This window comes from Acipenser ruthenus, chromosome 27, assembly GCF_902713425.1.
Source record: "Acipenser ruthenus chromosome 27, fAciRut3.2 maternal haplotype, whole genome shotgun sequence".
NCBI classification, from domain to species: domain Eukaryota; kingdom Metazoa; phylum Chordata; class Actinopteri; order Acipenseriformes; family Acipenseridae; genus Acipenser; species Acipenser ruthenus.
In genome coordinates this window covers 9,744,437-9,770,786 of record NC_081215.1, presented here as the reverse complement: position 1 = coordinate 9,770,786, position 26,350 = coordinate 9,744,437, and the positions used below count along the sequence as shown (strand labels likewise).

Sequence of the window (26,350 nt, the reverse complement as noted above, 5' to 3'; positions counted from 1 at the left end):
AAAACACAACCACCCAGCCTCAAGTCCAGCAATGTCCATTGCCGCCCTCTTCCACGGGCGGGCTTGAGGATGGGTCAGTCCTTTCGGCGCTGCCAGGAAGGGACCGCAAACCGGCGACACGGGACCCCACCGGGCTAACAGGGCCGACCGAAGCGTAGGCCGGGGCACTGGAGGATGCCGCAGTGGACACAGGTCTTCCCCTGGGGACTGGCGCAGTGATGTCCGACCACCCAGGGGGAGCGACAGCGACGTCTGGCAGCAGCCCAGCGACGTCTGGGTGCTCGGGGAGAGCGGAGCAGGTAACCAGGGGCAGAGCTGTGGCCAGTGCTGCAGACCCCTGGGCTCCAGGTCCAGCACAGGGAGGTCCAGGCAGGCCGGCAGGGTGTCCCGGAGCAAGGGGTGAGGGACTGGACGCAGCGGCGCCGAACTGGACTGTAGGGGTGGTGGTCGGGGCTGTGGCGGAGATATGCTTTCCACCTCCTCCCCGGGCTCCGGCTCCTCCCCTCTGGGCTCCGGAAGCGGCGGCTCCTCCTCTCTGGGCTCCGGCAGCGGCAGCTCCTCCCCTCTGGGCTCCGGGGCTTGAGTCAGTGGGGCACCCCCTGCCTGCTTCCACCTTTGGAGCAGCAGGTCCAGCTCCGTCGGCTCCGGATCCGGTAGCCCCAACTCCTGTCTCCACTTCTTTGTCTGCTCTACTTGAGCAGCGGTGTTTCTTTTGATCTCCTCGATCAATTCCTTAAAATCCATTTTTTCTTTTACTGGGTCGTAGGGGCACCCACACTTCTGGTACCATATGTAAACGATTTCACCTTCTCGGGTTCGTTGCCCCTTTAAAAAACTGACCCAGACACAGAAATAGCGTTCAGCGCTTCCGCGCACTTTTAATAAAACAAACAAAAACACAAAACAAACACCTAGCTCTTATACGAGCACTAACTAAACATACAGGAACGCCCTTCCTAACACGGGACGGATACCCCGTTTACCCGTAGCAACCAAAACACACGCTTTACACAGCTCAACACAGCACAGGACTTACATTGGGACTGCTAGGACACAGAGTACTCCATTCCATGTCCTTCTCCTCAGCAGCCCTGAGCGGATTGACTGCTCTCCTTTTAACTGCCCAATCACGCTCAGGTGCGGATAATCATTAATAAAACAATTAACAACACGTGCATTCGCACATCTTTTCTCTCTTGCAGGGAGGTTTTAACCCCCTCCCTGCTGTCTCGCTCCACCTGCTTCCTCACAATATATATATATATTATTCTTTTTCACCCTTTTTTATTTATTTTATCAAGTATTTAGAATTAATCTTCTGGATCCGATATTGATTGACTTTTATTTTTTTATTTTTCTTGGTTTGTTTTCTTTTTAAAATTTTGATAAAAACAAACAGGTTAAAATAATAAATAAAAAACTGTGTGGCGAGTACATTAACAGACATAACATGAATTCCTTCAGATATTCCTAAACATAACTCTAACCCCAACCCTGGAGATGGACTTGCTGGTAGATAAAAGGAAAAAACAGAAACAGTGTGATGTAGTTTACTATATAAGTTGTGTAAGTTATTCTGTCTCTTGTATAAATAAGAGATATCATTGCGCTGTTTGCTTAGCCTGAACTGTTGAGCTTTGCTTTGTGGTCCTCGTGTGAGATGACATGTCTTGTACATTAAGAAACTCTCTTAACACTGGTTATGAACTTACTATAAATCAAACAAACAGAAAATCTAGCCAGCAAATATTTGTTTTGTTCTTGCACTTGCCTGATTGGCACTTCTTTGTATCTGCACAGGTTGCATTTGCTTTAATTGTAATTATATTGCATTTGCTTTTACTTGTAACTATATTTACACTTTAAATCTTTCAGTTAACTACACTGTCTGCAATGCTTTTTAAACGATATTTACATGGTTATAAGAACATAAGAACATAAGAACATAAGAAAGTTTACAAACGAGAGGAGGCCATTCAGCCCATCTTGCTCGTTTGGTTGTTAGTAGCTTATTGATCCCAGAATCTCATCAAGCAGCTTCTTGAAGGATCCCAGGGTGTCCACTTCAACAACATTACTGGGGAGTTGGTTCCAGACCCTCACAATTCTCTGTGTAAAAAAGTGCCTCCTATTTTCTGTTCTGAATGCCCCTTTATCTAATCTCCATTTATGACCCCTGGTCCTTTTTTCTTTTTTCAAGTCAAAGAAGTCCCCCCGGGTTGACATTGTCTATACCACTTAACTTATTGTAAAGTATTGCAATTACAATTGCAACTGTAAGTCAACCTGGATAAGGCAGCTGCTAAGCAAACAAATAATAATAATATAAAATCAGTTATAACCGCATTCAATCCACATTAACGGTATTTGGAAACAATATTAGTTTTATATAATATAGTTAGAATAGCTCCTTTTTGACATTTACTCACTCTTATAATAATTAACAATAACAACAATAAACACATTCTTACCTGTCACTCCGAGCTACGTGAGAAAGTTGTGATGTTTATAGAAGAATGATGTTTAATAATATAAAATGTATATAGAATATGTTTTATATAGTGTTTTTCAGAGGAGGTTAAACTGCAGTATACAGAAATTAAGGATATTTATATCTTTATATATATATATTTTTATTCTCTATATAAATATAGTTAGAATAGCTCCTTTTTACGTTTACTTACTCGTACAACAACAACAATAATAAACAAAAAATAGCCGCATTCTTACCTGTTTCACTCCGAGCTCCGCGAGCACGTTATATTGTTGATATCTCACTCACTGTACTCACTCTGGAGAGCTCGAGGCGGGAGCTCTTGTTTAGGCACAGACCTGCACAACAGCGCCAAAACCGTGTAGCGGCGGCAGGAGTATTACATCCGTAGTGGTTAAGCACTACCATAGAGAATGAATGGGAAATCGTTTAGGGCGGTTTAGCTAAACAATTCTCGATCGCCGACCGGGCTTCAATTCCCCGACGGGGAGAAGCTTTTTTTTTAAATTGTTTTTATTATTATTTTTTTAAAACTCTCCTTAAATATTTTACGCACAAACTGTAGTTGACAATGATTTACCAGATATGGTGTATATTTGCTTTTTATCTATAAACTATATAAGTAATCATTACCTTCTGTACCATTTATTTATTTTTATGTGCTTTTGCATTTTTATAAACTATTGCTAAAACAGTTTGTGTAAGAATACTCTTGTCCTCATTGAAAAAAGTGTTTCATTATAAAAAAAAAATACAACGACAAAAAGGGCTCGTCCGGGATTTGAACCCGGGACCTCTCGCACCCTAAGCGAGAATCATACCCCTAGACCAACGAGCCACTATGACGTTTTTCGCCTGTGCTGTTATTCATTTTTGCATATAACATCAATATACTCCATTTAGATTATCCTCCCCACTGGACGTGCTGTCTCGCAGGACATGTGCTGTCTCGCAGGCCGAGTCTATTGATTCGCTGAGCTATATGTTTCTGTTACGTTGCTAAAATAATTAATCAATTTTGAAAATTGTCAACACGTGTATTTGTTTAAATATTGTATACATAACATAAATAAATAAAAAACGGGCTCGTCCGGGATTTGAACCCGGGACCTCTCGCACCCAAAGCGAGAATCATACCCCTAGACCAACGAGCCACCTAAAGGCGAGTTGTGGTTCTGTACTTGAAATACTACACAAGTGACGTCAGCACCCCGCAGGAAGAGGGGTTGTTTTCGTATGATGCTTCATCCGTGTTTCACACCCACCCGGTGTTTGTTTTTGTGTTTATTTATTTTACTTATGCTGAAAAGTATCCGCATTTTAGAAATTCAGTGTGCTCTCATTGTATTGACCGGAACGTTGTTTAAACAAAAGTCAAATCAGGGGTCAAAAAATAACTAAATATCTGCCGAAAATATTACTATTTTTGTATTTATATTTAATTTAAAATGATGGTAGTTACTTTGTATCTATTCGTGGCACGCTGTTTTTATTCCGATGAGGAGACTCCCTCAGCCTATTTCTTGCAAACGGATGTAGTCGCGTAGTTCCCAGCAATTGTGCAAGTGGAGTCACACGGGTTTGTTTGTTTGTTTGTTTGTTTGTGTCATAGGGATGCAGTACAGTATACTGTAGTTGTGCAAACATTTTGATATTCTGTATATTTTTCCTCTTTTGTTACGTATTTCCTGCATCATACCCCTATACTCTTGAACAATTACAATGATTTTCACAACTGATTCCGTCCTTGGCTTCATGGTGTATATTGAATGTGTGTAATGGAAATAGTGTGGGTTCGTACTGTTTTGGTGTTTTGGACTGCAGTGAAGTTTTCATAAAGGCTTCATAAATGAAGAATCGTGAAAAGATCAAGGAGGATCATTTGATTTGGTGTCAAATCTACTGGGATTAGAAAAAAATAAATCGTAACAAGGTGGTGTTGGCGCGGGATTGTCAATCAGATTCGCAAATTAGAGCCAACAGATTGTCTATCTGCAGCTAACCAACGGAGGGTAAAAAAAAAATCTGTATTTAAAAAAAAATACAATATGTCGAATCCACTGCCAAAGAACAAGGCGATTTGCCCAAAGCCAAAACAGCAAAAAAGCAGAAAATGCTAAGAAAGTTATTTTACGTATCTTTTTTTGTTTTGTTTTGTTTTACTACCTTGCTGTGGTTTATTTTTCTAATGCCACTAGATTAGTGGGCGCCTACATGGCCAGAGAAATATTCTTGCTGCTCCTCTCTTACCTGGTGATGCGAACTCTCCATTTCAAGTGGTACAGTACCTGGTTCAGAAAGACTTGAGCAGAGGATTCCCGACACCCACATCCAACTGCAATCACGGTTTACAACTGAAACGCGATGATCCTTCAGTAAACGGTCTTTGATAAAGAATTACCCGTGATCAACAATGTCACAGGAGAGATCGTCTGCATTGGCTGTACTGTCAATTGAAAGACAAGTACACTTTTTTGATGTAATCGAAAAATGTGCATTATTTGAAATCCGCCGTGTAGAGCTTGTGTTAGAAATTAAAAATATACGATTTTACATTATTTACAAAGAAATGTAGAGGAGACCGGGACAGTTGTAACATTTTTAACTTTTCTCTCCATTACACACAGATGATTTGAGCTAGTTTGATCAGACTTTGATACAAACAACTTCCATCTGTCCTCTACCAATCGCCATATTGAAATATAAGGTGTCCGATCGATGTTCCAATTGACCCCATGGTCGGGATCAGTTGTAACAGGGGGTGGGGTCAGATGTAACATTCTGTGAAGATAACTAATAACAATACATTTAATTTAAGTCAAGAATTGAATGTTTTATTGAATAAGATCAATTTTCACATGAAGCAAATATGTTTGTTTTTATTAAACAAAAAAACTGAGTATCTTTATTTAAAAATAAAAATGTTCACATAAGGCATTTTTGTTGTTGTTGTCCTACTAAAATGATAGGCCTTATCAAGCAAGAATATGTCACCCAGTCACAATTGTGATATTTAATTGCTTCGCTCCCCCCCCCCCCCCCCCAAAAAAAAAAAAAATCTTGTGGTGTAAGTTAAGGTTTTTCATCAATCTCAAGGTTTTTCAGCAGGGGTCTCACTGGTGTGAACACTTAGAGGTTGACGTGTATGTAGGTATCGTTTTGTCATCCTGATACTATCAGCAAAATACCATGTACATTTTTCTCAGCATTGCATTCTTCATACTCTGAACATCGTGTTGGACTGTTCAGAAAAGCAAACGGATTAGCTAGCCCTATATAAAACTATGAGGATAAAGCGTAGCTGTTTTTCTATAAGGACAAAGCGTCACTAAGTTTCTATATAGCGTTGGTGGTATAGTGGTGAGCATAGCTGCCTTCCAAGCAGTTGACCCGGGTTCGATTCCCGGCCAACGCATCTCTTTTGTTATATACTTTGTTTCCTATGTACCGGTATATCGTTGCATAATCCCTATAAACCAGTGACGCATCCATAATAGTGTTTTGCTGGTAAATTTCACCTTAGTATATTATTATTACAGGAATCTGTGACACAACTGATATACCGATTTCGTGGCGCAACGGGAGCGCGTCTGATCCCAGATCAGAAGGCTGCGTGTTCAAATCACGTCGGGGTCAAATTTTTGCATCTCGGCATCCCATTAAATACAGCTCCTTTTCCCACAAGCTTTGTCTGCGGAATCTCTATTTACTCCTCGCACGCAAACAGGCGCCCCTCCCCCGCTCCCCTCAGCACCCGTGCCCACCTGAGTCCGGTCCTTTCTAACCGCTCCTTTCTGCTGCTTCTGTCCTATCCTCACACCCCAGCTCACGTCCAGTGAAATGTGCGCTGCAGCGGTGGTCTTTCTGCAGCGGTGCACAGATCAAACAAGGCATGTCAATAACAACATGAATGGATCAAGACTGATCATCTAGGAAGCGCAGCAAGACTATTGACTGATTTCATCTTTTTTTTTATTTTTTTTATGTATTTTATTTTATTTTATTTCGTTGTGCCTGTTATATCATCCTTACTAGCACGGTAACAAAACGACCACCGTCTCATTTAGCAGTACATTGCTTTACAAACAGCTATTCAAATCAACATTGCTCCGGGCATTAAACAAACTCTGAAAAGGTTCTTCCAATACCAAACCAGTGAAGGAAGAAGCCAGTGTGACAGGCAGCCAGGGAGCTGCAGTAGAGGCTGGTAGAGCAGCAGCTGCATTGAATATACTTTACACAGGTTTTCACTGGGAAGACGTCAAGGTCCTCTCGCTATGTACATGCATTAATATAAATCAAACAGAAGCCCTAGAGGACTGGGCGGGGCTCTCAGACCAACAAACCCCTGCTCTAAACGACATGCACCCAAAGAAAGAAGCGAAGTTATCTCCAGGGTCCTGGCAGAGACTTTTGACAGATCAATAAAGACAAGGGATCTGAAAACGTGGTACTGATGTTTAATATGGGAGACAGGGTGGAAATCAACCTGTCAACACGTGTATTTGTTTAAATGTTGTATAAATAACATAAATAAATAAAAGACGGGCTCGTCGGGAATTTGAACCCAAAGCGAGAATCATACCCCTAGACCAGGGAGAGAGGGGGAGGTACGGAAGGGGAGGGGTTGTTTTCGTATGACGCTTCATCCATGTTTCACACCCACCCGGTGTTTATTTATTTTACTTATGCTGAAAAGTAGAGGTATGACACAGGCCCGGTTTTTGGGATGGAACCGCATAACAGTCTCGCGTTTTGATTGGTCCATGTCTGTCACATGAATATGTCGTCACACGAGTGGAAAAGCGTGCAGGCATTTTTAACATTGTGATCAGATAGAGAGAGTGATCTGCTTTCCACAACCTTACCATTAAAATATAATGTGGTATTACACTGTACTGATATTACAAACTATGAGGAATTACTTTATATAAATTATCATGTTAATTATGCATGAATGTAAGAATTGGCTTTCTGTGGTGGTGTACTTTTTTCTTTCAAGTAGCATATATCTATAATCGTTTTTGCGATATATTTTAATATAAAACATACACGCTATTGCAGTTTTGTTACAGAATACATTAGTTTATCTCTAATGTAATCACAGTTTTACATATAGACTGCCCCTCATTTCATTTACGTCCCAAATTCTGGGCCGCTTTGCTTTTCAGATAATGTCCCAAATTCTGGGCCGCTTTGGTTTTTAGATAACGTCCCAAATTCTGGGCCGCCTTGGTTTTTAGATAACGTCCCAAATTCTGGTCAGCCTTGGTTTTTAGATAACGTCCCAAATTCTGGGCCGCTTTGGTTTTTAGATAACGTCCCAAATTATGGGCAGCCTTGGTTTAGATAACATCCCAAATTCTGGGCCGCTTTGCATTTCTGAATTCAGCCCAGTTTTGTGGAATCAGCTGACAGCCGAGTTTATGCATGCACAGTTTACCATAAACTGGATCGTGAATTCATTTGAGAGTAACCCTTAGTACATTAATCAAAGTTCATGTATTTTTTACTCTCCCCAGAAATCTTTTTTTTTTTTAATGAAAAAAACAAAAATGTAAATGTTAAAAAACGTATTTCTTATTACATGAAGAAACTACATTGCACTGAAATAGATACATGAAAATTAATTTAAGCAGTCGTTTTCCTTTATTAAAGTTAATATTAAAACACATTTTTGGGAAGGAACATGGTATTCTGAAAAAAGGACATCTCGTTTTCTTATGTAACGTCCATCAATATATTGTAGTGTTTCAGGTTCTTTTTGGACAGAAATGAGACTGCAACTGTGAGTAGATGAAGGCCGTTTATTTTGACAATAATTAAATAATCACAAAATAAAATCATAAAGTGAGGGAAAGGAGACTGGGAGTCGAAAGTGAAAATAAATGATTGTAGTAATTTTTCTTTTACCCTACCCTTCCCAGTCTTTTCCCGCCCCTCTTGTGCGCAAAACCTGAACTCCAATTCCCCTCCACACACGTGTACCACCATGCAATCCTGGCACTCACACACCACCATGCAACCCCTGCACGCATACACCCACCATGCAACCCCTGCATGCATACACCCACCATGCAACCCCTGCACGCACACACCACTATGCAACCCCTGCACGCATACACCCACCATACAACCCCTGCACGCATACACCCACCTTAGCAATTCTTTGCAAAATATATTTTCGGGTATTCAGCCCCATTCATGTCTATGGCAGTGTTATAAAACACATTTTCAGGCATATCTCTCGAACCCGAGCACGTAGAACCACCATTCAAAGTGATATAGACTCAGCACCCCAAACCACCCCCTAAAAAGGTGTGGTGGTTCACCCAAAAACTCATGTCATGACGAAAAAATTCACTTTGCCAAGCCGTCCTGGCATTTGAACCATAAAAATAGTGACTCAAGTTCCTAACCCCGACAGAACCCGAGATACGCCCTGTCAAAAATGTCCAAAAACTACCCTTTTTGGGGTCATATCTCCATGACCCCGGGGCCTAGAAACCGGGTTGAACTTCCTAGGGTCATGTCTGGGGGCCCTCTTTCACAGGGAGCAACCCGTTTTCAAATGCTACATTTTCAACAAATTTTCACATTTTCAGCATGATGGCATGTCAAGGTTGCATTTCCAATAGCTTTTGAGCTCCAGGTTGGCAAAAAAAAGTCTAAACTGGTGTCCTTTCTAGCTGGGGACACGTCACTTGGAGGGATCGACAGGGGCCCCAAGGTGGACCTCCATTCAAGTCTTGGGGACCCCCGGAACCCGAGATACAGCACCCTGAAAAATGTCTATGGGAAATCCCATTATAAAACCCCTTTGGGGCAACGGCCACCGTCTGGCGGTGGGGTGGCGTTTGAACCCGTGGCTGATGTCTTTCTTTAGCTAAGATTCTTGTGCATGCAAAGAATGTCCTTCTGAGTTTGTTGGCCCAGGGGTCGTGGAGATACGGGTACGATAAGAGACCACCCCCTTCCCTATAGCAAATCCCATTATAAAAACACCATCGGGGTAAGGCTCAGCTAATGGCGGTCGTGGGTCTTACGAACTCGAAGGAACCCATTTTCTTTAGCTAAGATTGTTGTGCATCTAAAAAGAGTACAGAAGCACCAATTTAAGTCCATTCCAAGTGTTTTGTGATCACAGTATCAGCCTGAGTGTATCGGAGCACAATTTTGCACCAAAAGCGAGGGGAGGCGAAAAAAAAGCACTACATACCCTATTCTTTAAGATATCACTTTGCACTGCAAATTTGAGGAACGCAACCACTTAGCAACTTGCAAATTGGTACTGCAATTTAAAGGCCTGTAGTGCCTAACTGATTCAAGTGTTTTTGGAATGATTCTTGCAAAGACTGATTTATAAGAAAAAAGAGAGATTGACAAACAGCATTTTGCTTTATATGCAGAAACGGGCAACTACAAGAGGGTGTCAAACAAGCTGTGAATGTCCTAGGAGGCTACAGAGTACCTCTGAGTATGAATCCAGATGCTCGCAGTACCTGTTCTTAGATGTCCGAAACCACTGTATTGCTGTATAACTGTATACCCTATAAATATCACTTTTTATTGTGTATTTGAGGAACACAACCAATTACAAACTTCATTTGAATTGCTGTGCTATCAGAATATCAGTGTATAACTTTGCTGGGTATTGCAGTGTATGCTGGGTATCAAAAGGTCTTCAAACTTTTACAAAAGGCCGTCAAAGTTACAAAAAAATAGGTGTGCTCCTAACCTAATACTTGTCTTTTTAATTCTGTGCATCCAAATACTTGTAGTTAAAAGTTTTAAGAATTAAGCTTACTGTTTGTTGTTCTGTCCTAAACCAGCAGTTTGTCACCCAGATTTATTAAATAAACGGGGGGGGGGGGGGGGGTCATCAGATTATTCTCCATTTTATTGTAACTGAGGTACCGTTCAGTTGAGCGAAAATTGTAAAGGGGTACTCGAGCTGAAACCTCCAGATAGAAGGACTACAGTTTCAAAAAAAGGTTGAAAACCCCTGACCTACAGTATAAATGATCAGGAATAGATAAGGGAAATGCTGACTAATACAATACAATAGGATTTATTTGAAGTTGTTGAAGGGCACTAGTCTCACCCAGAAGTTGTTTTTTGATGGACATTACATAAGCAAATGAGATGACCTTTTTTTTTTTTGGTATACCATGTTCCTAAATGTTTTCTGAGGAGAGTAAAAAATACATTAACTTTGGTTCATGTACTCTTAAATGAATTAACGGTCCAGTTTATGGTAAACTGTGCATGCATGACTTAGAAACTCGGCTGTCAGCTAAGCAGAATATCTCAAAAACTGGCCTGAATTCGAAAATGCAGAATTCGGAACGTTATCTGAAAACCAGAGCAGCCCAGAAATTGGGATGTTATCAAAGCGGCCCAGAATTTGGGACGTTATCTAAAAACCAAAGCGGCCCAGAATTTGGGACGTTATCTAAAAACCAAAGAGGCCTATAATTTGGGATGTTATCTGCAAACCAAATCGGCCCAGAATTTGGGACATTATCTGAAAAGTAAAGCGGCCCAGAATATTATTACAGATAAACTAATGTATCCTGTAACAAAACTGCAATAGCGTATATGTTTTATATTAAAATATATCGCAAAAACGATTATCACGGTTTACAATTGCTGCTGCTTCTGTCCTATCCTTACACCCCAGCTCACGCCCCGTGAAATGTGCGCTGCAGCGGTGGTCTTTCTGCAGCGGTGCACAGATCAAACAAGGCATGTCAGGCAAGAGGGGAGGGGAGGGAGGAAGGGGAGGGAGGGAGGGAAGGGGAGGGGAGGGGAGGTACGGAAGGAGAGGGGTTGTTTTCGTATGACGCTTCATCCGCGTTTCACACCCACCAGGTGTTTATTTTTAGTGTTTATTTATTTTACTTATTGTACTGAAAAATAACCGCATTTTACTATTTCAATTGAACATGAACTTGCCCAAAAGGAAGCCCTGCATGCCTTTGCAGCAAAAAAGGCCAGAAAAGTAATGCTTTCATAATCTGTACATTTATTAATTGACGTGATTTTATGGTAATAGTGAGTGTCTGTGTGTATGAAGGAAAGGGGAATGGGGCGCATGTTTATATTTTGCCTAGGGCGACAAAATGTGTAAAGCCAGCCCTGTATATAAATGTATATTATTATTATAATTATTATTGCGATATTTTGTGTGTATTATTACGGTAGGCTATTGGGTGTAAATACGGTTGCTTATTAGTGGCAGCGTCTGCAGTGTTCTCAGCTAAATAAATGCATTTGGAAACACTGAAAGACATATTGTTTTTTAGTGGTGCAATCGGCACCCTAATTTCGTATTCGATTATCCTATAGGCATTTATCAACGATAAGTGCATTGACGTTTTATTTTTCAAAATAAAGAACAAACGAACAAACATTATTTTTTTTAACAGAAGATCCAATAACAAAAAAGAACGCTGTGCATAAAAATTAAATAAACAGGTGCAACTTATATTCAAATCAGAACACTTCCGATTCTATATATATATATATATATATATATATATATATATATATATATATATATATATATATATATATATATATAATGTAAAGGATCCAATAGCTCAGTGCGTTTGTATCACCGTTTTCCCGTCCCACTAACCGGCACAGACTCAGCACAATTGCAGGCAAGTAAGTTTTATTTACAATATTTATAACCATAAATCAATTTCTGGTAAAGTACTCGCCCTGTACGGGCCACTGACTAACTCACTTCTTGAACCCTCTCTAAGCCACTTCAAGCTATGGAAATCGAAGAGCACTCCAGGGGCCTACAACTGTCGTGAGTTAGTCCGCAGGTGAGAACAGGGCAGCTCTCTCTCCTAGAGCTGTCCTGGGTTACAGGTAAGTGCAGGATGGATCCCGGTAACCCAGGTAAGTACACAGCAGGTTCCCTCCACTGGAGTAGTCCTGGAGCATAAGCATGTACTCAACAAACTCCCTCTGTTGGGGTAGACCTGCAACACAGGTAAGTCCAGGACAGGCTCCCTCTGCCGAGGAAAACCTGTAACACAGTAAGGTCAAAACCAGCTCCCTCTGTTGGAGTCGATCGGTAACACAGGTAGGTCCCAGACAGGCTCCCTCTGCTGGGGTAGACCTGTAACACAGGTAAGTAGAAAACCAGCTCCCTCTGCTAGAGTCGATCGGTAACACAGGTAGGTCCCAGACAGGCTCCCTCTGCTGGGGTAGACCTGTAACACAGGTAAGTAGAAAACCAAGACAGACTCCCTTCGTGGGAGTAAATCAATAACAGCAGTAAACACAAGACTGGTTCCCTTGGTTGGGGTAGACCAGTAATACAGGTAAGCACGGATGGAATCCGCCTTTAAGAGGAGCACCAGAAATACAATTGCAACAGCCCAGACGTACCAAGGAGAAAACAGAGATAGCACCAGTTATATCCAGGCTGTGGAGATGGACCTCCGGCAGCCAACTCCCGATCGTCCACAGAAGCACACTGTATTTCTCCTCAATACGAGCGTCCTGTGTTCAGTGTTATAATAAAGAGCGCCTGATACTTCCCGTCTCAGAGCCCATTTTTCCAGGTTACTGTTTCAATGTCTTTTCAAAACATAAACAACAGGTTTAGAGTTTATTCTTTTGGGTTACTATTTAGCGTCGCTTCAGGACGTAAATAACCATTCCCCTTTGGCTTGTAACATAAAGCCCACACCGCCATTATGAGGACGTATCGCCGCAGCGCTGAACCCAGCTAAACTTCTTTTTACATCCTTTAAAAGCGCAACTCTTCACATAACCCCGGTAAAAGAAAATAAATAAACTTTTATAACAAAACAAAAAGGCTACCTGAACAAGAGGAAAAATCGTGTTTTCTTATCACTAAACACTGCCAGGATTTAACGTAACCCGATAGCTTTTACCTTGCGGTGTTTTCTCAAAGTACTTGCATTTCCACACTACCTTCCTGTAGAACAGCAGGCCCGTGTTCCCCCCACCCCCTATGGCTCTGACCTGCCTCCTTTTAAACCCAGACCCCCCAATTAATTGGCACTAGGAGTCCTGGGTTGTGTAGTTTTTCTCACAGCGCCGCCATTCCTTAAAGGCGGCGCTACCCTTTCCTCACAATATATATATATATATATATATATATATATATATATATATATATATATATATATATATATATTACAGTGGATCACCTTACAGTTATGATTTCCATTACACGAGAGTAGATGTTAAAACTTCATGCTGAGTTGAACTTGGCAGTCGCCAAGATGTAGTTTTACAGTAAACTAATGTGATCCATATGTGTCTCCATCCATTTGCGCTTCCTTCCATATGATGATGTAGATATCCTTCTGTCTGGTGTTAATGGCTGAAGTGTAATGTTGGCTCCAGGGATCAGCTTATTTTGCCTCCCTGGCGCATCAGCACACACAACGGCTGCGAGGCTGGCTCTGGGGATCAACCACAGTGCGGCCTCCCCAGCGCATCAGCATGACAACCGTCTGGATTTAGCTAAGTAGGGTACATCTCTGGGGTCTTCAAGTGGGCACCTTCCATCCTCAGTGTTTCGTCGACTAGCCCACGACACCTCAAGAGGGCTCGACGGTGATTCTGTCGTCCCAGCATCACCCCCTCCGTCCCCCACTCAACTCAGCCCAGCTTACTTACCTGTACATCAGCGTTTCCTTCTTTCTATTGTGCTTGAGATCCCCAGCCAGAATCTTTCCGTCTCAACCACAGCCAGTTGCTGCTCCTCTCTGCTGCTTCAGATAAGTTCTTCACTGTGCGACGCAACTCTTGGCCACTGAATCCAATGTCTCTGAGAAACCGGGTTGTAGAGTGTGCCACAAATCCTCGACAACCCACCTCCACTGGGTAAACCCGGACTCTCCATCCTTGCTGTTCTGCTTCAGTGGCTAGTTGAGCATACCGCAGTTTCTTCCTCTCATACGCCTCATCTACAGCATCCTCCCATGGCACTGTTAACTCTACCAAGTGAACAAGGCGTGTTGATCCAGACCACAAGACAATATCTGGTCGAAGGTTAGTGGTGGCAATCTCAGGTGGAAAAATAAGCCGTTGACCAACATCTGCCAGCATTTTCCAGTCTCTAGCAGCTTCCAGTTGTCCTTGGCGAGGATTGGTTTTAACACCTTTTTTTGGTGGTTGTTCTCCTGGGCGGAGGAATGTTGTCTTTTGTGTGTAATGTTTTGATGGAACAGGTGGCAACTTATTGGTCATGTTACGCTTGTCTTCCAATGCTAAGGCCAAACATCGCAGCACCTGGTCATGGCGCCACCTTACATCCTGTCAAAATGTGCCTTAATGTTGCAGGTGATGAACACAAAGGACATGAGGGATCCTCTCCTACCCAGAGGTTTAGGTTCTGTGGTGATGGGAGAACATCATATGTTGACCTGATGAGGAAACTGATCCTGCTATGTTCCATTGACCATAGGTCTTGCCAGCCAATCTTGCGTTGTTCCACACTCTCCCATCTCATCCATTCTCCCTGCTTGGCCTGGGAAATGGCCCTTATACACCTCATCCTCTCCTCCTGCTTTTGCACCTCGTTGACTACCAGCTTCCTCCTTTGAGCTGGGGTTGCCTTGTGCCATGTAGGAGGAGCTGAACTGAGACCAAGACCCCCTCTTCCATGCTGAACTTGCCCCATGATATCACCAATTCGAAGGGCAGCCTTTGCATCTTCCACAGCTTTCTTTGCCGCCCACTTTCTTCCAGTTTTCAACACAGGTGCTGCCTCCCTTACGCATTTGTCGCGTGACTCTACTGATGTCATTTCCAGTCTGACCTTGGCGCACTTAAACTCCTTGGTTAGAGCGGAGACTTGTAGCTGCAGTATTCCTTTACCATAAAGTCCCACTCTGCTGAGGCAGTGTGGAACTCCCCATCATTTCCTGATGTATGAACTGATTAAAGCTTCCAGCTTCTCTACTGTTGTCAAAGAAACCTCGTACACAGTCAGTGGCCACAGCAACCTCGGCAGTAGACCAAACTGAAAGCACCAGAGTTTTAGTTTGCCTGGTAGAGCGCTGCTGTCTATGCTCTTCAACCCTTCCACTGCTTGTTGTCTAACTTCTCCCACACAAACTGCGTCCTTTAGATCCCCGTCGTACCATCTCCCAAGACTCTTCACTGGCTTCTCAGACACCGTTGGTATTGCCTCACCATTAATGAAGAATGTTTTATCTACTACTTTACCTTTAATTATAGATATGCTCCTTGATTTAGTGGGCTTGAATTGCATTCATGCTCATTCAATGTTATTGGTTAATTTGCCCAATAATCGATTAGTGCAGGCTACTGTTGTAGTCATGGTTGTCATGTCATCCATGTATGCTCAAATTGGTTGTAGTCGCATTCCAGAAGCCAAGCGCTCTCCTCCTACTACCCATTTTGATGCCCTAATGATTACTTCCATTGCCATGGTAAAAGCCAGTGGAGAAATGGTGCATCCTGCCATTATTCCAACCTCTAGGCATTGCCATGTAGTGCTGAAACTGAAGTTGAAAAACTAAATTGCAAATCTCCTAAATAGGCTTTCAATAAATTTGTTATTGTCATTGCTATTGCTATTTCAAATAATAAACTGCAGCAAACTACCCACTTGTTTGACAGATCTTGATTTGCTTACTTCATCCTTTTTTTACGGGATTCACAAAGACAAGCGTATTTGTGTACACGCTATACTGTGTACACGCTATATTTTTTATTAGTTATTGTGGGCTTTTTATAGTTCTTCATAAATACTGCACGATTGTGTGGTGTTAATTTGTTAAGTGTGTTTAAAGACAGTTGTTTTTTGTTTATATAAACTGTGTTTAATGCATTTGTGTAATGGACTAAATTGAGACGCAGGTGTGTTTTCTTTATATAAACATTCATACTATCTAATGTACTTGATAACATTAATTTATAAATTCAGTTGATGGCTTTGGTTAATTTTTTTGTGACTAATTTGAATCTATTAAAATTAAAAGTATAGAGTATTTTGATATATGTTTCAATATTAACTAATTAATCAAATTAATACATATTATTAAAATAGATGGATTAAAATGTATGGATATACTATTTGATTGATTGTTCAGTCATTAGGAAAATAAGAAAAAAAAGTAACATCAAATGTTGCTTTCAATGTATTTACAGTGTTTTTGCATAAACTGGCTGTTTCTTTTTATTTATATATTTTTTATTAAGTTCAGCAGCAGCTGCGCTCTGCGGTTTTGTGTTTGAAGGAGGGGGGAGGGGGGAGGGGGGAGGAGAAATGCTGGAATCACAAACAAAATCACGATCTGTCATAATTCATAAATAATATAATGTATTGTATTATATTGACTTATTATTATTGTTATTGTTCTTATCTTATTATTGTTCTTGTTGTTTTTATCAAATTATATTAATTATTTTAATTACAGTATTAATACTTCCGATTTGACACCGGCTAATAAATAACAGAGTAATACAAAAAGGCAGTGTATATTAGAATAAACAAATAACACTGCTACATGATGGCAGCATTTACGTTTTTAATTGTTATTGTAACCTACTTCATATAGTGAATAACAACAGTAGTAAAGGCACAACAGCGTCTGTCACTTCTCTAAGCCCCACCCCTTCTGATTGATTTATGACCACAAGCCCCACCCCTATTGGTTGCTTTATAACCTTAAGCCCCACCCCTTTCCACACCTCTGAGTGCTTTATGACCCTTAAGCCCCGCCCCCTTTTCCCACACTTTGATTGATTTATGACCCTTAAGCCCCTCCCCTTCTTCCCACACTTTGAGTGATTTATGGCTCTAAAGCCTCACCCCTTTTTCCCACAATACAGAGAGTCCCTAAACATTTTTTATTCTGTTTGAGACCCTCCGTAACAATAACCAGGGGTTATCACCATACAGAGAGTCCCTAAACATTTTTTACTATGCTCAAGACTCTCTATAACAATAACCAAGGCTATTAACATACAGAGAGTCCCTAAACATATAAAAGAATCTCATAATCAGTATATTACACACATTTTACACTGAAAATTAACCCATCATAGCAAGTCTCAAATGCGCCGGGCCCTACATTTCGGTTGGATTTCCAGGCCGTGGTAGGTAGCTGTGTCAATTCCATAATAAACATTTATCCATCTAATGGTTGAATTTAATATTACAATATGTTCTAAAAACGATTTAAAGTTGTTTTTGAATACAATAAAGGTTAGCACAGGCTGCATTGTAAAGGATTTAGGGTATTTTAGGAACCTACCCATAACGCCTGGATATGTGTAACGTACTCTAAAAAACGATTTAAAATGTATTTTAGACATTGATAGATGTTACCACAGTATTATTTGACTTAATGTGGTTATTTTAAAACCCATACACGACGTGGTTAGGTAAAAGAATAATATTTTTTCTGTTAAAAAAACTGTATCAATGCTGCCGGATTAAGCATGCCGCAGACTCGTGTCTGTAGCTCGTTTTTAATATGCTAGCATCGGTTTCTAATTATTTTCAAAATAAATATTGTATAAAAAGCATATTTGAAAGCGAAAACTAATGTTTTAATATGAATAAAGTATTTTCGTTACCTACAGGACTCTGTAATGAGGTAACGTCTAATTGATCGTTCTGTGACATCATCCATGATGGTCACCGTGTATTATCAGTCTTTATTCATTTGGAGAGTTTCAATTTACACTTCTTAAGCCCCTTACATATGTCTCAATATTGTGAACATTTTAAATCCTATATACTTTATTTATTTATTTATTTTTTATTTTTTTATTTTTTTATTTTTTTATTTTTTTATTTCAGCACTGTTCTTATAATGCAATCACCCTCAGATTTCACAGCTGCATCGTGTGATTTCATGACCGGTTCTCTCTGTACAGCATCCCAAGATTATGAAATATTTTCTGAAATTATCAGCAGTATTAGTTAAGTCTTTTTATTTATTTATTTATTTATTTTCTGGCCCTTTCAACTTATTTTATTTATTTATTTATTTATTTATTTTAACAGCTAAATATTCCTCTGACGCTTCAGCAGTTGATGATTCATTCCATTTCCTGACCGATAACATATGTACCCCCAGTCAAGAACGTCTTGTAGTGGCTGAGTTAGAGGCTTTAGTAGATCCTAATATCAGTAAGTGTTTTTTTTTTCCTCTCAGAGTTTTAATGTCTCTCTCTGTATATGTATATGTATATGTATATGTATATGTATATATATATATATATATATATATATATATATATATATATATATATATATAAACACTGCTCTTCTCTAATACAATTTTTTCTTTTTAAAACTATAGATGCCGCACCTCTTTCAAAGCCTGTCAAAGATGTACAATTAAACCCTTCAGATCCTGATAAAGTCTGGACTTTGGAAGACTTGTTGTCAACAAACCAGGCCCCCCCATTAAGGGTAAACCAAGTGCTAAGAAGCCTCCAGTACGCCCTAAAAAAGACTCTCATGGTTCAGCAGTCACACCTAAAGATCGATTTATAAATCCCCCCGGCAAAAACTCATGGTGCGTATATATTAATACTTATTTATTAATTTATTTATTTATTTCACTGGGCGTGAGCTGGGGGGGAAAGATAAGGCAGAAGAAGCAGCAAGGAGCAGTTAGTAGGACAGAATGTGGTCACGGACTGGGGCCGACGCTGTCGACATCCCAGGGGCGGAGGACCCGGCAACCGGAAAGGATAGAAAAGAGGTCGTCGACTGGGGCCGACGCTGTCGACATCCCAGGGGCGGAGGACCCGGCAACCTGAAAACACTATGAGGGTTAGACTTGAAAAGCCACCCCTCGGGAGGAGATGAGAGAGGTACCCAGCATTTGAGGCTTATGTAAGGGGCGCTCGTAAAACCCCTGATTGGCTGAGACATCACGCTGCCTGGGACCTGAAAATAAGGACAGAGCATTGAGGTTAGTATAGGACTCGGCACGAGTGACCACGTCCTGAAGAGAGGCAGAATAGAAGAGAGCCTCGAGTGAGATGAGCGCAGGAGCTGCGACAGGACAGAGTTTGGCCAGGGGTCCGCTCTGACTCACGCGGTGAGAACCCCTGAAGGTAAGGGAGGCGGCTGCCTAGCCCTGAGGTCGGGGAAGTGAGCCTCACTTGCCCCCCAAAGGATGGACCACCGGCACCTACGAAAATTCCCACACCATGAGACAAACAAGACAGAACATGCCAACGCATAACATAAACAAACAAACAAAAGACCAGAAGGACGAACAAAGGGGGATTAGTAAATTTGTTAATGGGATGTGACTGTGTATACCTGACTATGTGTATACCTGCCGCTCAGTGGAGAGGAAAAAACCCCTCGAAGCGAATTTAGGGGAAAACCTCAGGTGGCCCCGGCGAACAGGTAGCCCACACTCCGGGCATGCTAGCAATTTTAAAATGGGCTGCTGCTATATCGAAGGGAGATGAATGGACGTAATAGTCTACTGCGGAAGAGGACCAGCGGCCCATAGTCTTGATCAGACTGATGCTGGCTCTTGCAGCGGAGGTAGCTGCACCTATACGAAATGAATGGGGAGAATACAGCTGAGGAGGGAGGCCTGTTCTAGAAAGGAGGGAGGAGAGCTGGGCTGATTAGGAGATTTTCGTCGCTGCAGGGAAGCTTGAAGCTGAAGAAACTGTGTATTCTGAGCTTCCGAGGAAGCCGAAGAAGGCTGTGAGTGATGTTGGCCCTCGCAGCAGAGGGGGCTGTGCCTACGGAATGATTGGGGGGGGAGGCCCGCTCTGGAGGCAAGGTAGGTTGGAATCCAGTGACGAGTGATCCTAGGAGTGAGAGAAATCAATGAGGGGGTGAAGTAGAGGAGGGAGGCTTGCTCTGGAGGGTGGAAGGAGGGGCGATGAGTGATGATAGGAGCGAGAGGAATCAGAACCGAGGGTCCTGGGGGGGGGGGGGTTCTTGCTGGGGAGATACCTTGATGATGAAAAGGGGCAGATAGGGGACTCTACTTGACAGCTGAATGGACTAACCACGTTGAAATTGATCCCTCTTGGGGGTACGACGAATGGTGAAGTAAATCAGAAGCAGAAGAAACTGCAAGTTCTGAATGTAATAATCTACTGCGGAAGAGGACCAGCGGCCCATGGTCTTGATCAGACTGTGGTTGATGTTGGCTCTCGCAGTGGAGGTAGCTGCACCTATACGAAATGAATGGGGAGAATACAGCTGAGGAAGGAGGCCTGCTCTAGAAAGGAGGGTGGAGAGGTTGGCTGATTAGGAGATCTTCGTCGCTGCAGGGAAGCTTGAAGCTGAGGGAACTGTGAAGTCTGAGCTTCTGAGGAAGCCGAAGGCGGCCGAGAAGCAGATGAGATACCTTGACGTTGAAAATAAGGGGCAGATAGGGGAATCTGCTTGACAGCTGAATTAACTGACGGCGCTGAAATGGATCCGTCTGGAGGTACACAACTGAATGATGGCGTAAATTAGAACTGTGAATTCTGAGCTCCTAAGGAGACCGAAGAGGGCTCAGATGCAGATGATCTCCATAGGTAGATCCTTGTATGGGGAGAAGCGGCGTTTCAGAAGAGTAGAATGAGCAAACTGAGAATGGTCATTGATGCGGACAGCGGGAAGGTGAGGCAGAAGGGAAGGCTCTTAAGAATCAGCTGTTAGGCAGATGGTCTCCATGAGGAGATCTTCGTAAGGGGACAAGCAAACTTTCCAAAGAGTAGAGATGAGTGAATGGAGAATGTCTGTTGATATAGGCAGGCTGGAAGGTGCAGCAGGGGGGGGGGGGACTTTGAAGATTCCGGAAAGAGTCAGACAAACTACTGGTATGGAGAGAATGGTGGGAAGAAAAAATCCCTAGCTGGACGATGAAAGCCATGATCTGGTTTAATTTGAAGGAATAGGATGAATCAGATTCTGGCACAGAATGTTTAAAACACTGACCAGGCTGTACAATATGAAGCTGTCGAAGGAGGGAGAGAGCTGCAGATACGAAATGCTGAGCAGATTGAAGGAGGTTACTGAGAGGATGATTCAGTCAAATGACAGCTGGTGAATCGGGGGGGGGGGGGGCACGCAGCAGACGGGACCAGTCGACGGAACTTGAACACTAAAAGTGGAGGCCGAAGGGGAGCTGGAACTGACAGTTGAGGTAGCAGCTGGAACCGACGAACGTGTGTAAATCGACTGCTGGGGAAGCTCAGCACGCTTTGTGCTCCATTTACTGGAATGGAGGGCAGAGATGAGATGTTGACTATCCTATGTGTCAGTGAATACGGGATCGATCTGTGGTCTGCTACTATCATGTCTGCTTGAAATGGAAAAGGTGAACTCACATTGAGAGACTGGGTTTCACAACTCCAGTTATTCTCCTAGAGTGGAACTCCTTAACTCATAAAAAAATTTGAGAGGATGTGTGGACATATAAATAGATTGCTGAGAAAGACAAGCACCTCGTATTTTTGATCAGATGGGGATTAGCATTAGCCTTGACTGCAGAATGCTTCCACGATCTGCGTATTGGAGGAAAGCGGAAGCGTTGGAAGATCTGGAGTAGTGCAGGTCCAGATTTAGACTGAACTAAAGCAACTTGCATGCTAGAACAGTGAGTAGATCTGAAAAGGGAGCAGAGATCTGCTGCAGGGAGGAGCAATTAACAGTAGAGGATGGGATCTGCTGGACGGTGCAGAGATCTGAGGAAGTAAACAAAGAAGTGCTGTCAATAATGAGAGGTGGTCTGCTGTAGAGAGAGAACTGCCGAAGCAGTGATCTGTTATTGTGAATGGTGGACTGCCATTGGTAGAGCGTGGTGGTCTGCTGCAGAACACCGATATCTGCTGAAGCAGGGATCTGTAATAGTGAATGGTGGATTGCCATCGGTAGTGTGATTATCTGCTGTAGAGCACAGACATCTGCTGAAAGCGGTGGATATTGGACTGTGAGTTAAACTGATTTAGATGAAGCCAGAGATGGAGAATACATAGAGCTGAGGCTGCTGTAGAACCTAAAAGGATGAAGAATCCGCTGCTCTGAGGCTGTTGAAATAATCTATAGATTTGGTCAGGAGCAGTCCGCCTCAAAGGGGCGGGGGGAGGGGGGTAAGAGTTGAAATTGAAGAATGTCATTTGATATAGATAGACAGGGGATGAGGCAGGAGGGGGAACTCCCGAAAATCCATCCGAGTGAGAACTGCGGGAATAGATAGAAAAGCTGTAGTGTCCGAGCTTTGCAGCGAAACCAAACTGGTTTAATGTATAGAGAGAGAGCTTGTGGTATTATACTGCCATCCAGAGTTTATGATTGGAATTACATCATTGACCTGAGTGAATCAGGGTAGAATCTAAGAAGTTATTACGATTAAAATCCTCGTCTATGTAGAACAACATTTGCTTATTCCTTTAGATTTGAATAATAAATATTCTAGACATGTTTAGGACAGATAGTCATGAATAGAAATAAGTTAACGCAATATTTAGATGTTATGGTTCGGCGCGTTGAATTCGTCTCCGCCAGTTGTGAAAGTGCAGCAACAGGAAGCCGGAAGATTGCAGTGCTGAGGCGCAGAGCCTGATGAAGCCGCCTGGTCACCATGACAACTTACCACTCCCCGCAGTCACTCAATAAGGGCGTTGCCGTGGTAACCATAGTCTGTGAGACGCCGGTGGAAAAAAGTTACAGTACAATAGTGTAGTTGGAGAATGTTGTGACCAGTCAAGTCACGAGCCGCCACTAGTTAAAAAATTGAGTTTAGAATGGGCTGGATACGTCTTTAAAATGTTGAACGTAGCTGATGGAGGTCCAGGGCAGGATGTTCTGATGAAACGGTAATTGTGCTGGCTCAGTGGGAGCGAGGGGAGGGGTGTCTGATTACAAGCGAGGAGTAAAGAAGGATTAAGCCGACAAAACTTCGTGGTAGAATTAAATAGAGCTAAGGTAAGGCAATCGCAGACAACGGGAATGAGGATGTCATGTTGAAGGAGCTTGGAAGTTTAACGGAGGACCAGACTTTCTGATAAAGTTGCAGACAAGTTGAGTATTGAAGCTGCGCTTTGGACGGCTATGATGCCGAGGTGGAGACCGGATGGAACAGGAAAGAGTAACGTTGCTCTTGGAGCCGAAAAGAGAAGCTGATTGAAAAGAAAGATCACCTGAGCAGGTAAGAAAATGATTGATAATATCTTGGCAGCGATGTGCAGAGAAACGACCTGCGTGAGCGAGGCAACGAAGTTTAGATATTAGTGGTGAAGCACGAAACTACGGCGTCTGCGCGTTTGCTAAAAAACGAAACACTAGACAGAAAAGGTGCAGGTGATCAGGTCTTAAATAGTAAAATAGAACTAATTAACTGGAGATTAGAAAATTGAAAGATTAGAGATTAGCAGCCCCCCCAGCTTCACGCCCCCCGAACCTCGCAAGCTAACATTTAAAATGCACATCTCAATAAGTCTCTTTGTTTTTATCTTATACAGCCCCACAAAAGAAAAAGTCTTGTAGACCTGGAGCAGTCGGAGCACCCCCAACACTGCCCAGTTCCTCCAAATTCTGTAAAACCCCAGCATCCCCTGGTGATGCAGGGGTCAAGAGAAAATTAATTACTGACAGGCCTAAGAAGACTCCTACACATCCTAAAGAAACCATACACGGACCGATAGAAACCCCTACAACCCATTTCAGCTCTTCTAGAGATACCTCTCACAGTACGTATATTAAGACCTCTTTATTTATTTATTTATTTATTTATTTATTTTTTTAAAGCGGAGGGTTTTTTGCCAACTCTACAAGCCTGTATGTCTTTCTCTTATTCAGCCCCACAAAAGAAGAGAGGACGTGCCCTCCGATACTCTTGCGCCTCCCCTGTTTTACCCGGAAGCTCTAAGATCTACAAAACCCCTGAAAGGATATTAATCATTGATGACCCCCGTCCGAAGAATGTCTCTGTAGCTACCCAGACTGATTCACCGCCGTTCCTTGTTTCAGATAATCTTAACCGTCTCAGCCTTATCTTATAACTCCTAGAAGGTAACATTGAACAACTTATACCTGTCTTAAGATCATTAAGAAACATGTCTGATAAAAATGTCTAAAAAAGATAGAATGAAGAGGGACAATGCTTCCGATGTTCATACCCTGCTTAATGCTAAAAAGACTACTGTTAATACCTCTCTAAGACCTGTTCTAGATGATGCATCTAATTTAGATCTTATCAGTAGTTTGGTATCTGATTTAAATTGCCCTCCTTGTAATGTTGAGGATATAACACAACTGGTTTCTGAAACGTGTGCAAACATTCCATTACCTGATTTGAATGAAATAACTCCCCCATGTACTCCTATTACTGTAAAAGTTGAAAGCGCTGTAGTTAATCCTTTGTATGATCTAGAGTGTTTGGATGCTGCTTTAGCAAAATTGTCTGCTGCCTGCACTGTCGATAATGAAAGACCTGGTACTTCAAAACTGTCTGACCCCTGCACTGTTGATAATGAAAGACCTGGTACTTCGGGTATGTCAAGGCCTGGTACTCTACCGATCCAAGGAGGCGGTCTTATAAGAGATGCGGATGCTGATAGTAGTCAGGAATCTTTTTCTTCGATTGATAGCGCTAGTATGAACTCTTCAGAAGAGTCATCTGTTGAAAACACTGAGAATGGGTTACAGATTATTCAATGCCGTCGCTTTAATAACACAGAGTTGAGGTACAGGTTTAATTTCAGACGGCTGTATGATCTTGGTTCTTATGGTGAAATTTGTTGTAATGCATGAGGTTTTAGAAAGTATGATAGCCTCAATTAGGGAAACCCTGAAACCTGACGACGTTGTACACCTAGAGTTAAGGGCTGATTCGCTGGATATGCCGGTATTTCTAAACATGACTGGTGCTACTCTGTCTATTGATGAATTTCTCCTCCATATTGAATCCCTACTGCAAAGTCATAGTTCAATTCTGGCTGATGAGACCCTGATGCTTGTAGTGAATGTTATCCTTTGCCCTCGAGGCGGGGGAGTGCGGCGTGGTTTATCAGCCATTATGAACAGCGGTATCATTAAAAAGAAAGCCCAACATCTCTTCATCTGTTATAACAAAGATGATCAGCTGTGCTTTTCTTACTGTTTAGCGGGTTTGATGCTTCCTAAAGATGATAGAACGCATAGTGCATGTATGGTTGAGGGGTTAAAATTGCAAGAAGCAGTGGGCTTGACTAAAGATCAGATGGTTTCATTTGCAGACATTCTAAATTTGAACAGCTTCTTGAAGTTAAAATCGTAGTGGTTTACAGATGTCCTGAAACAGATACTTTTGCAAGATACGAAACAACCCCCCAGTTTAAAGCAAAGACGGTGTTTCTGTTTTTTCATGACCAGCATTATTACGGCATTGTAAATTTGAAGGCTTTTCTGGGGGCCCGTTACTTGTGTAAGCACTGCTACGAGGTCTATAGCAACAAGGCAGGCCATCAATGTGAGGGCTATTGCAATGTTTGCTTTCAAGACTCCTGTGTTCCGGATCCTCAGGGGAAAGTTAAATGTGATGAGTGTCATAGAAATTGTCGTTCACAATCTTGTTATGATTCTCATAAGGCTGCTTGGACCCCTTCCACTGTTACTTTAGATCTGATGTTTTCACATTGTGATACCTTGAAAACGTGTGAATCTTGTTGTAGGTTAGTCACTATCAATCCTGATAAACCAAAAAAGCATATGTGTTTAGCAGCGCAGTGTAGGACATGTAAGGTCCCGCTGAACCCTGACTTCCGACATAAATGCTTCATAACCCCTCTCAGGGCCCCTGAAGTGTTTACAAATTATGTCTTCTATGATTTTGAATGTAGACAGGAGGATGGTGTTCA

At 42.1% G+C, this 26,350-nt stretch overlaps 3 non-coding genes across 3 annotated transcripts; 1 reads left to right on the top strand and 2 right to left on the bottom strand.

The window, feature by feature from the left end:
• Positions 1-3,260: 3,260 nt before the first annotated feature.
• trnap-agg (transfer RNA proline (anticodon AGG)) lies at positions 3,261-3,332 on the bottom strand. The gene has a single exon. It is a non-coding gene; the product is annotated as a tRNA-Pro (tRNA).
• Positions 3,333-3,576: 244 nt separating this feature from the next.
• Positions 3,577-3,648, bottom strand: trnap-ugg (transfer RNA proline (anticodon UGG)). Its single transcript has one exon. It is a non-coding gene; the product is annotated as a tRNA-Pro (tRNA).
• Positions 3,649-5,837: 2,189 nt separating this feature from the next.
• Positions 5,838-5,909, top strand: trnag-ucc (transfer RNA glycine (anticodon UCC)). The gene has a single exon. It is a non-coding gene; the product is annotated as a tRNA-Gly (tRNA).
• Positions 5,910-26,350: the final 20,441 nt, after the last annotated feature.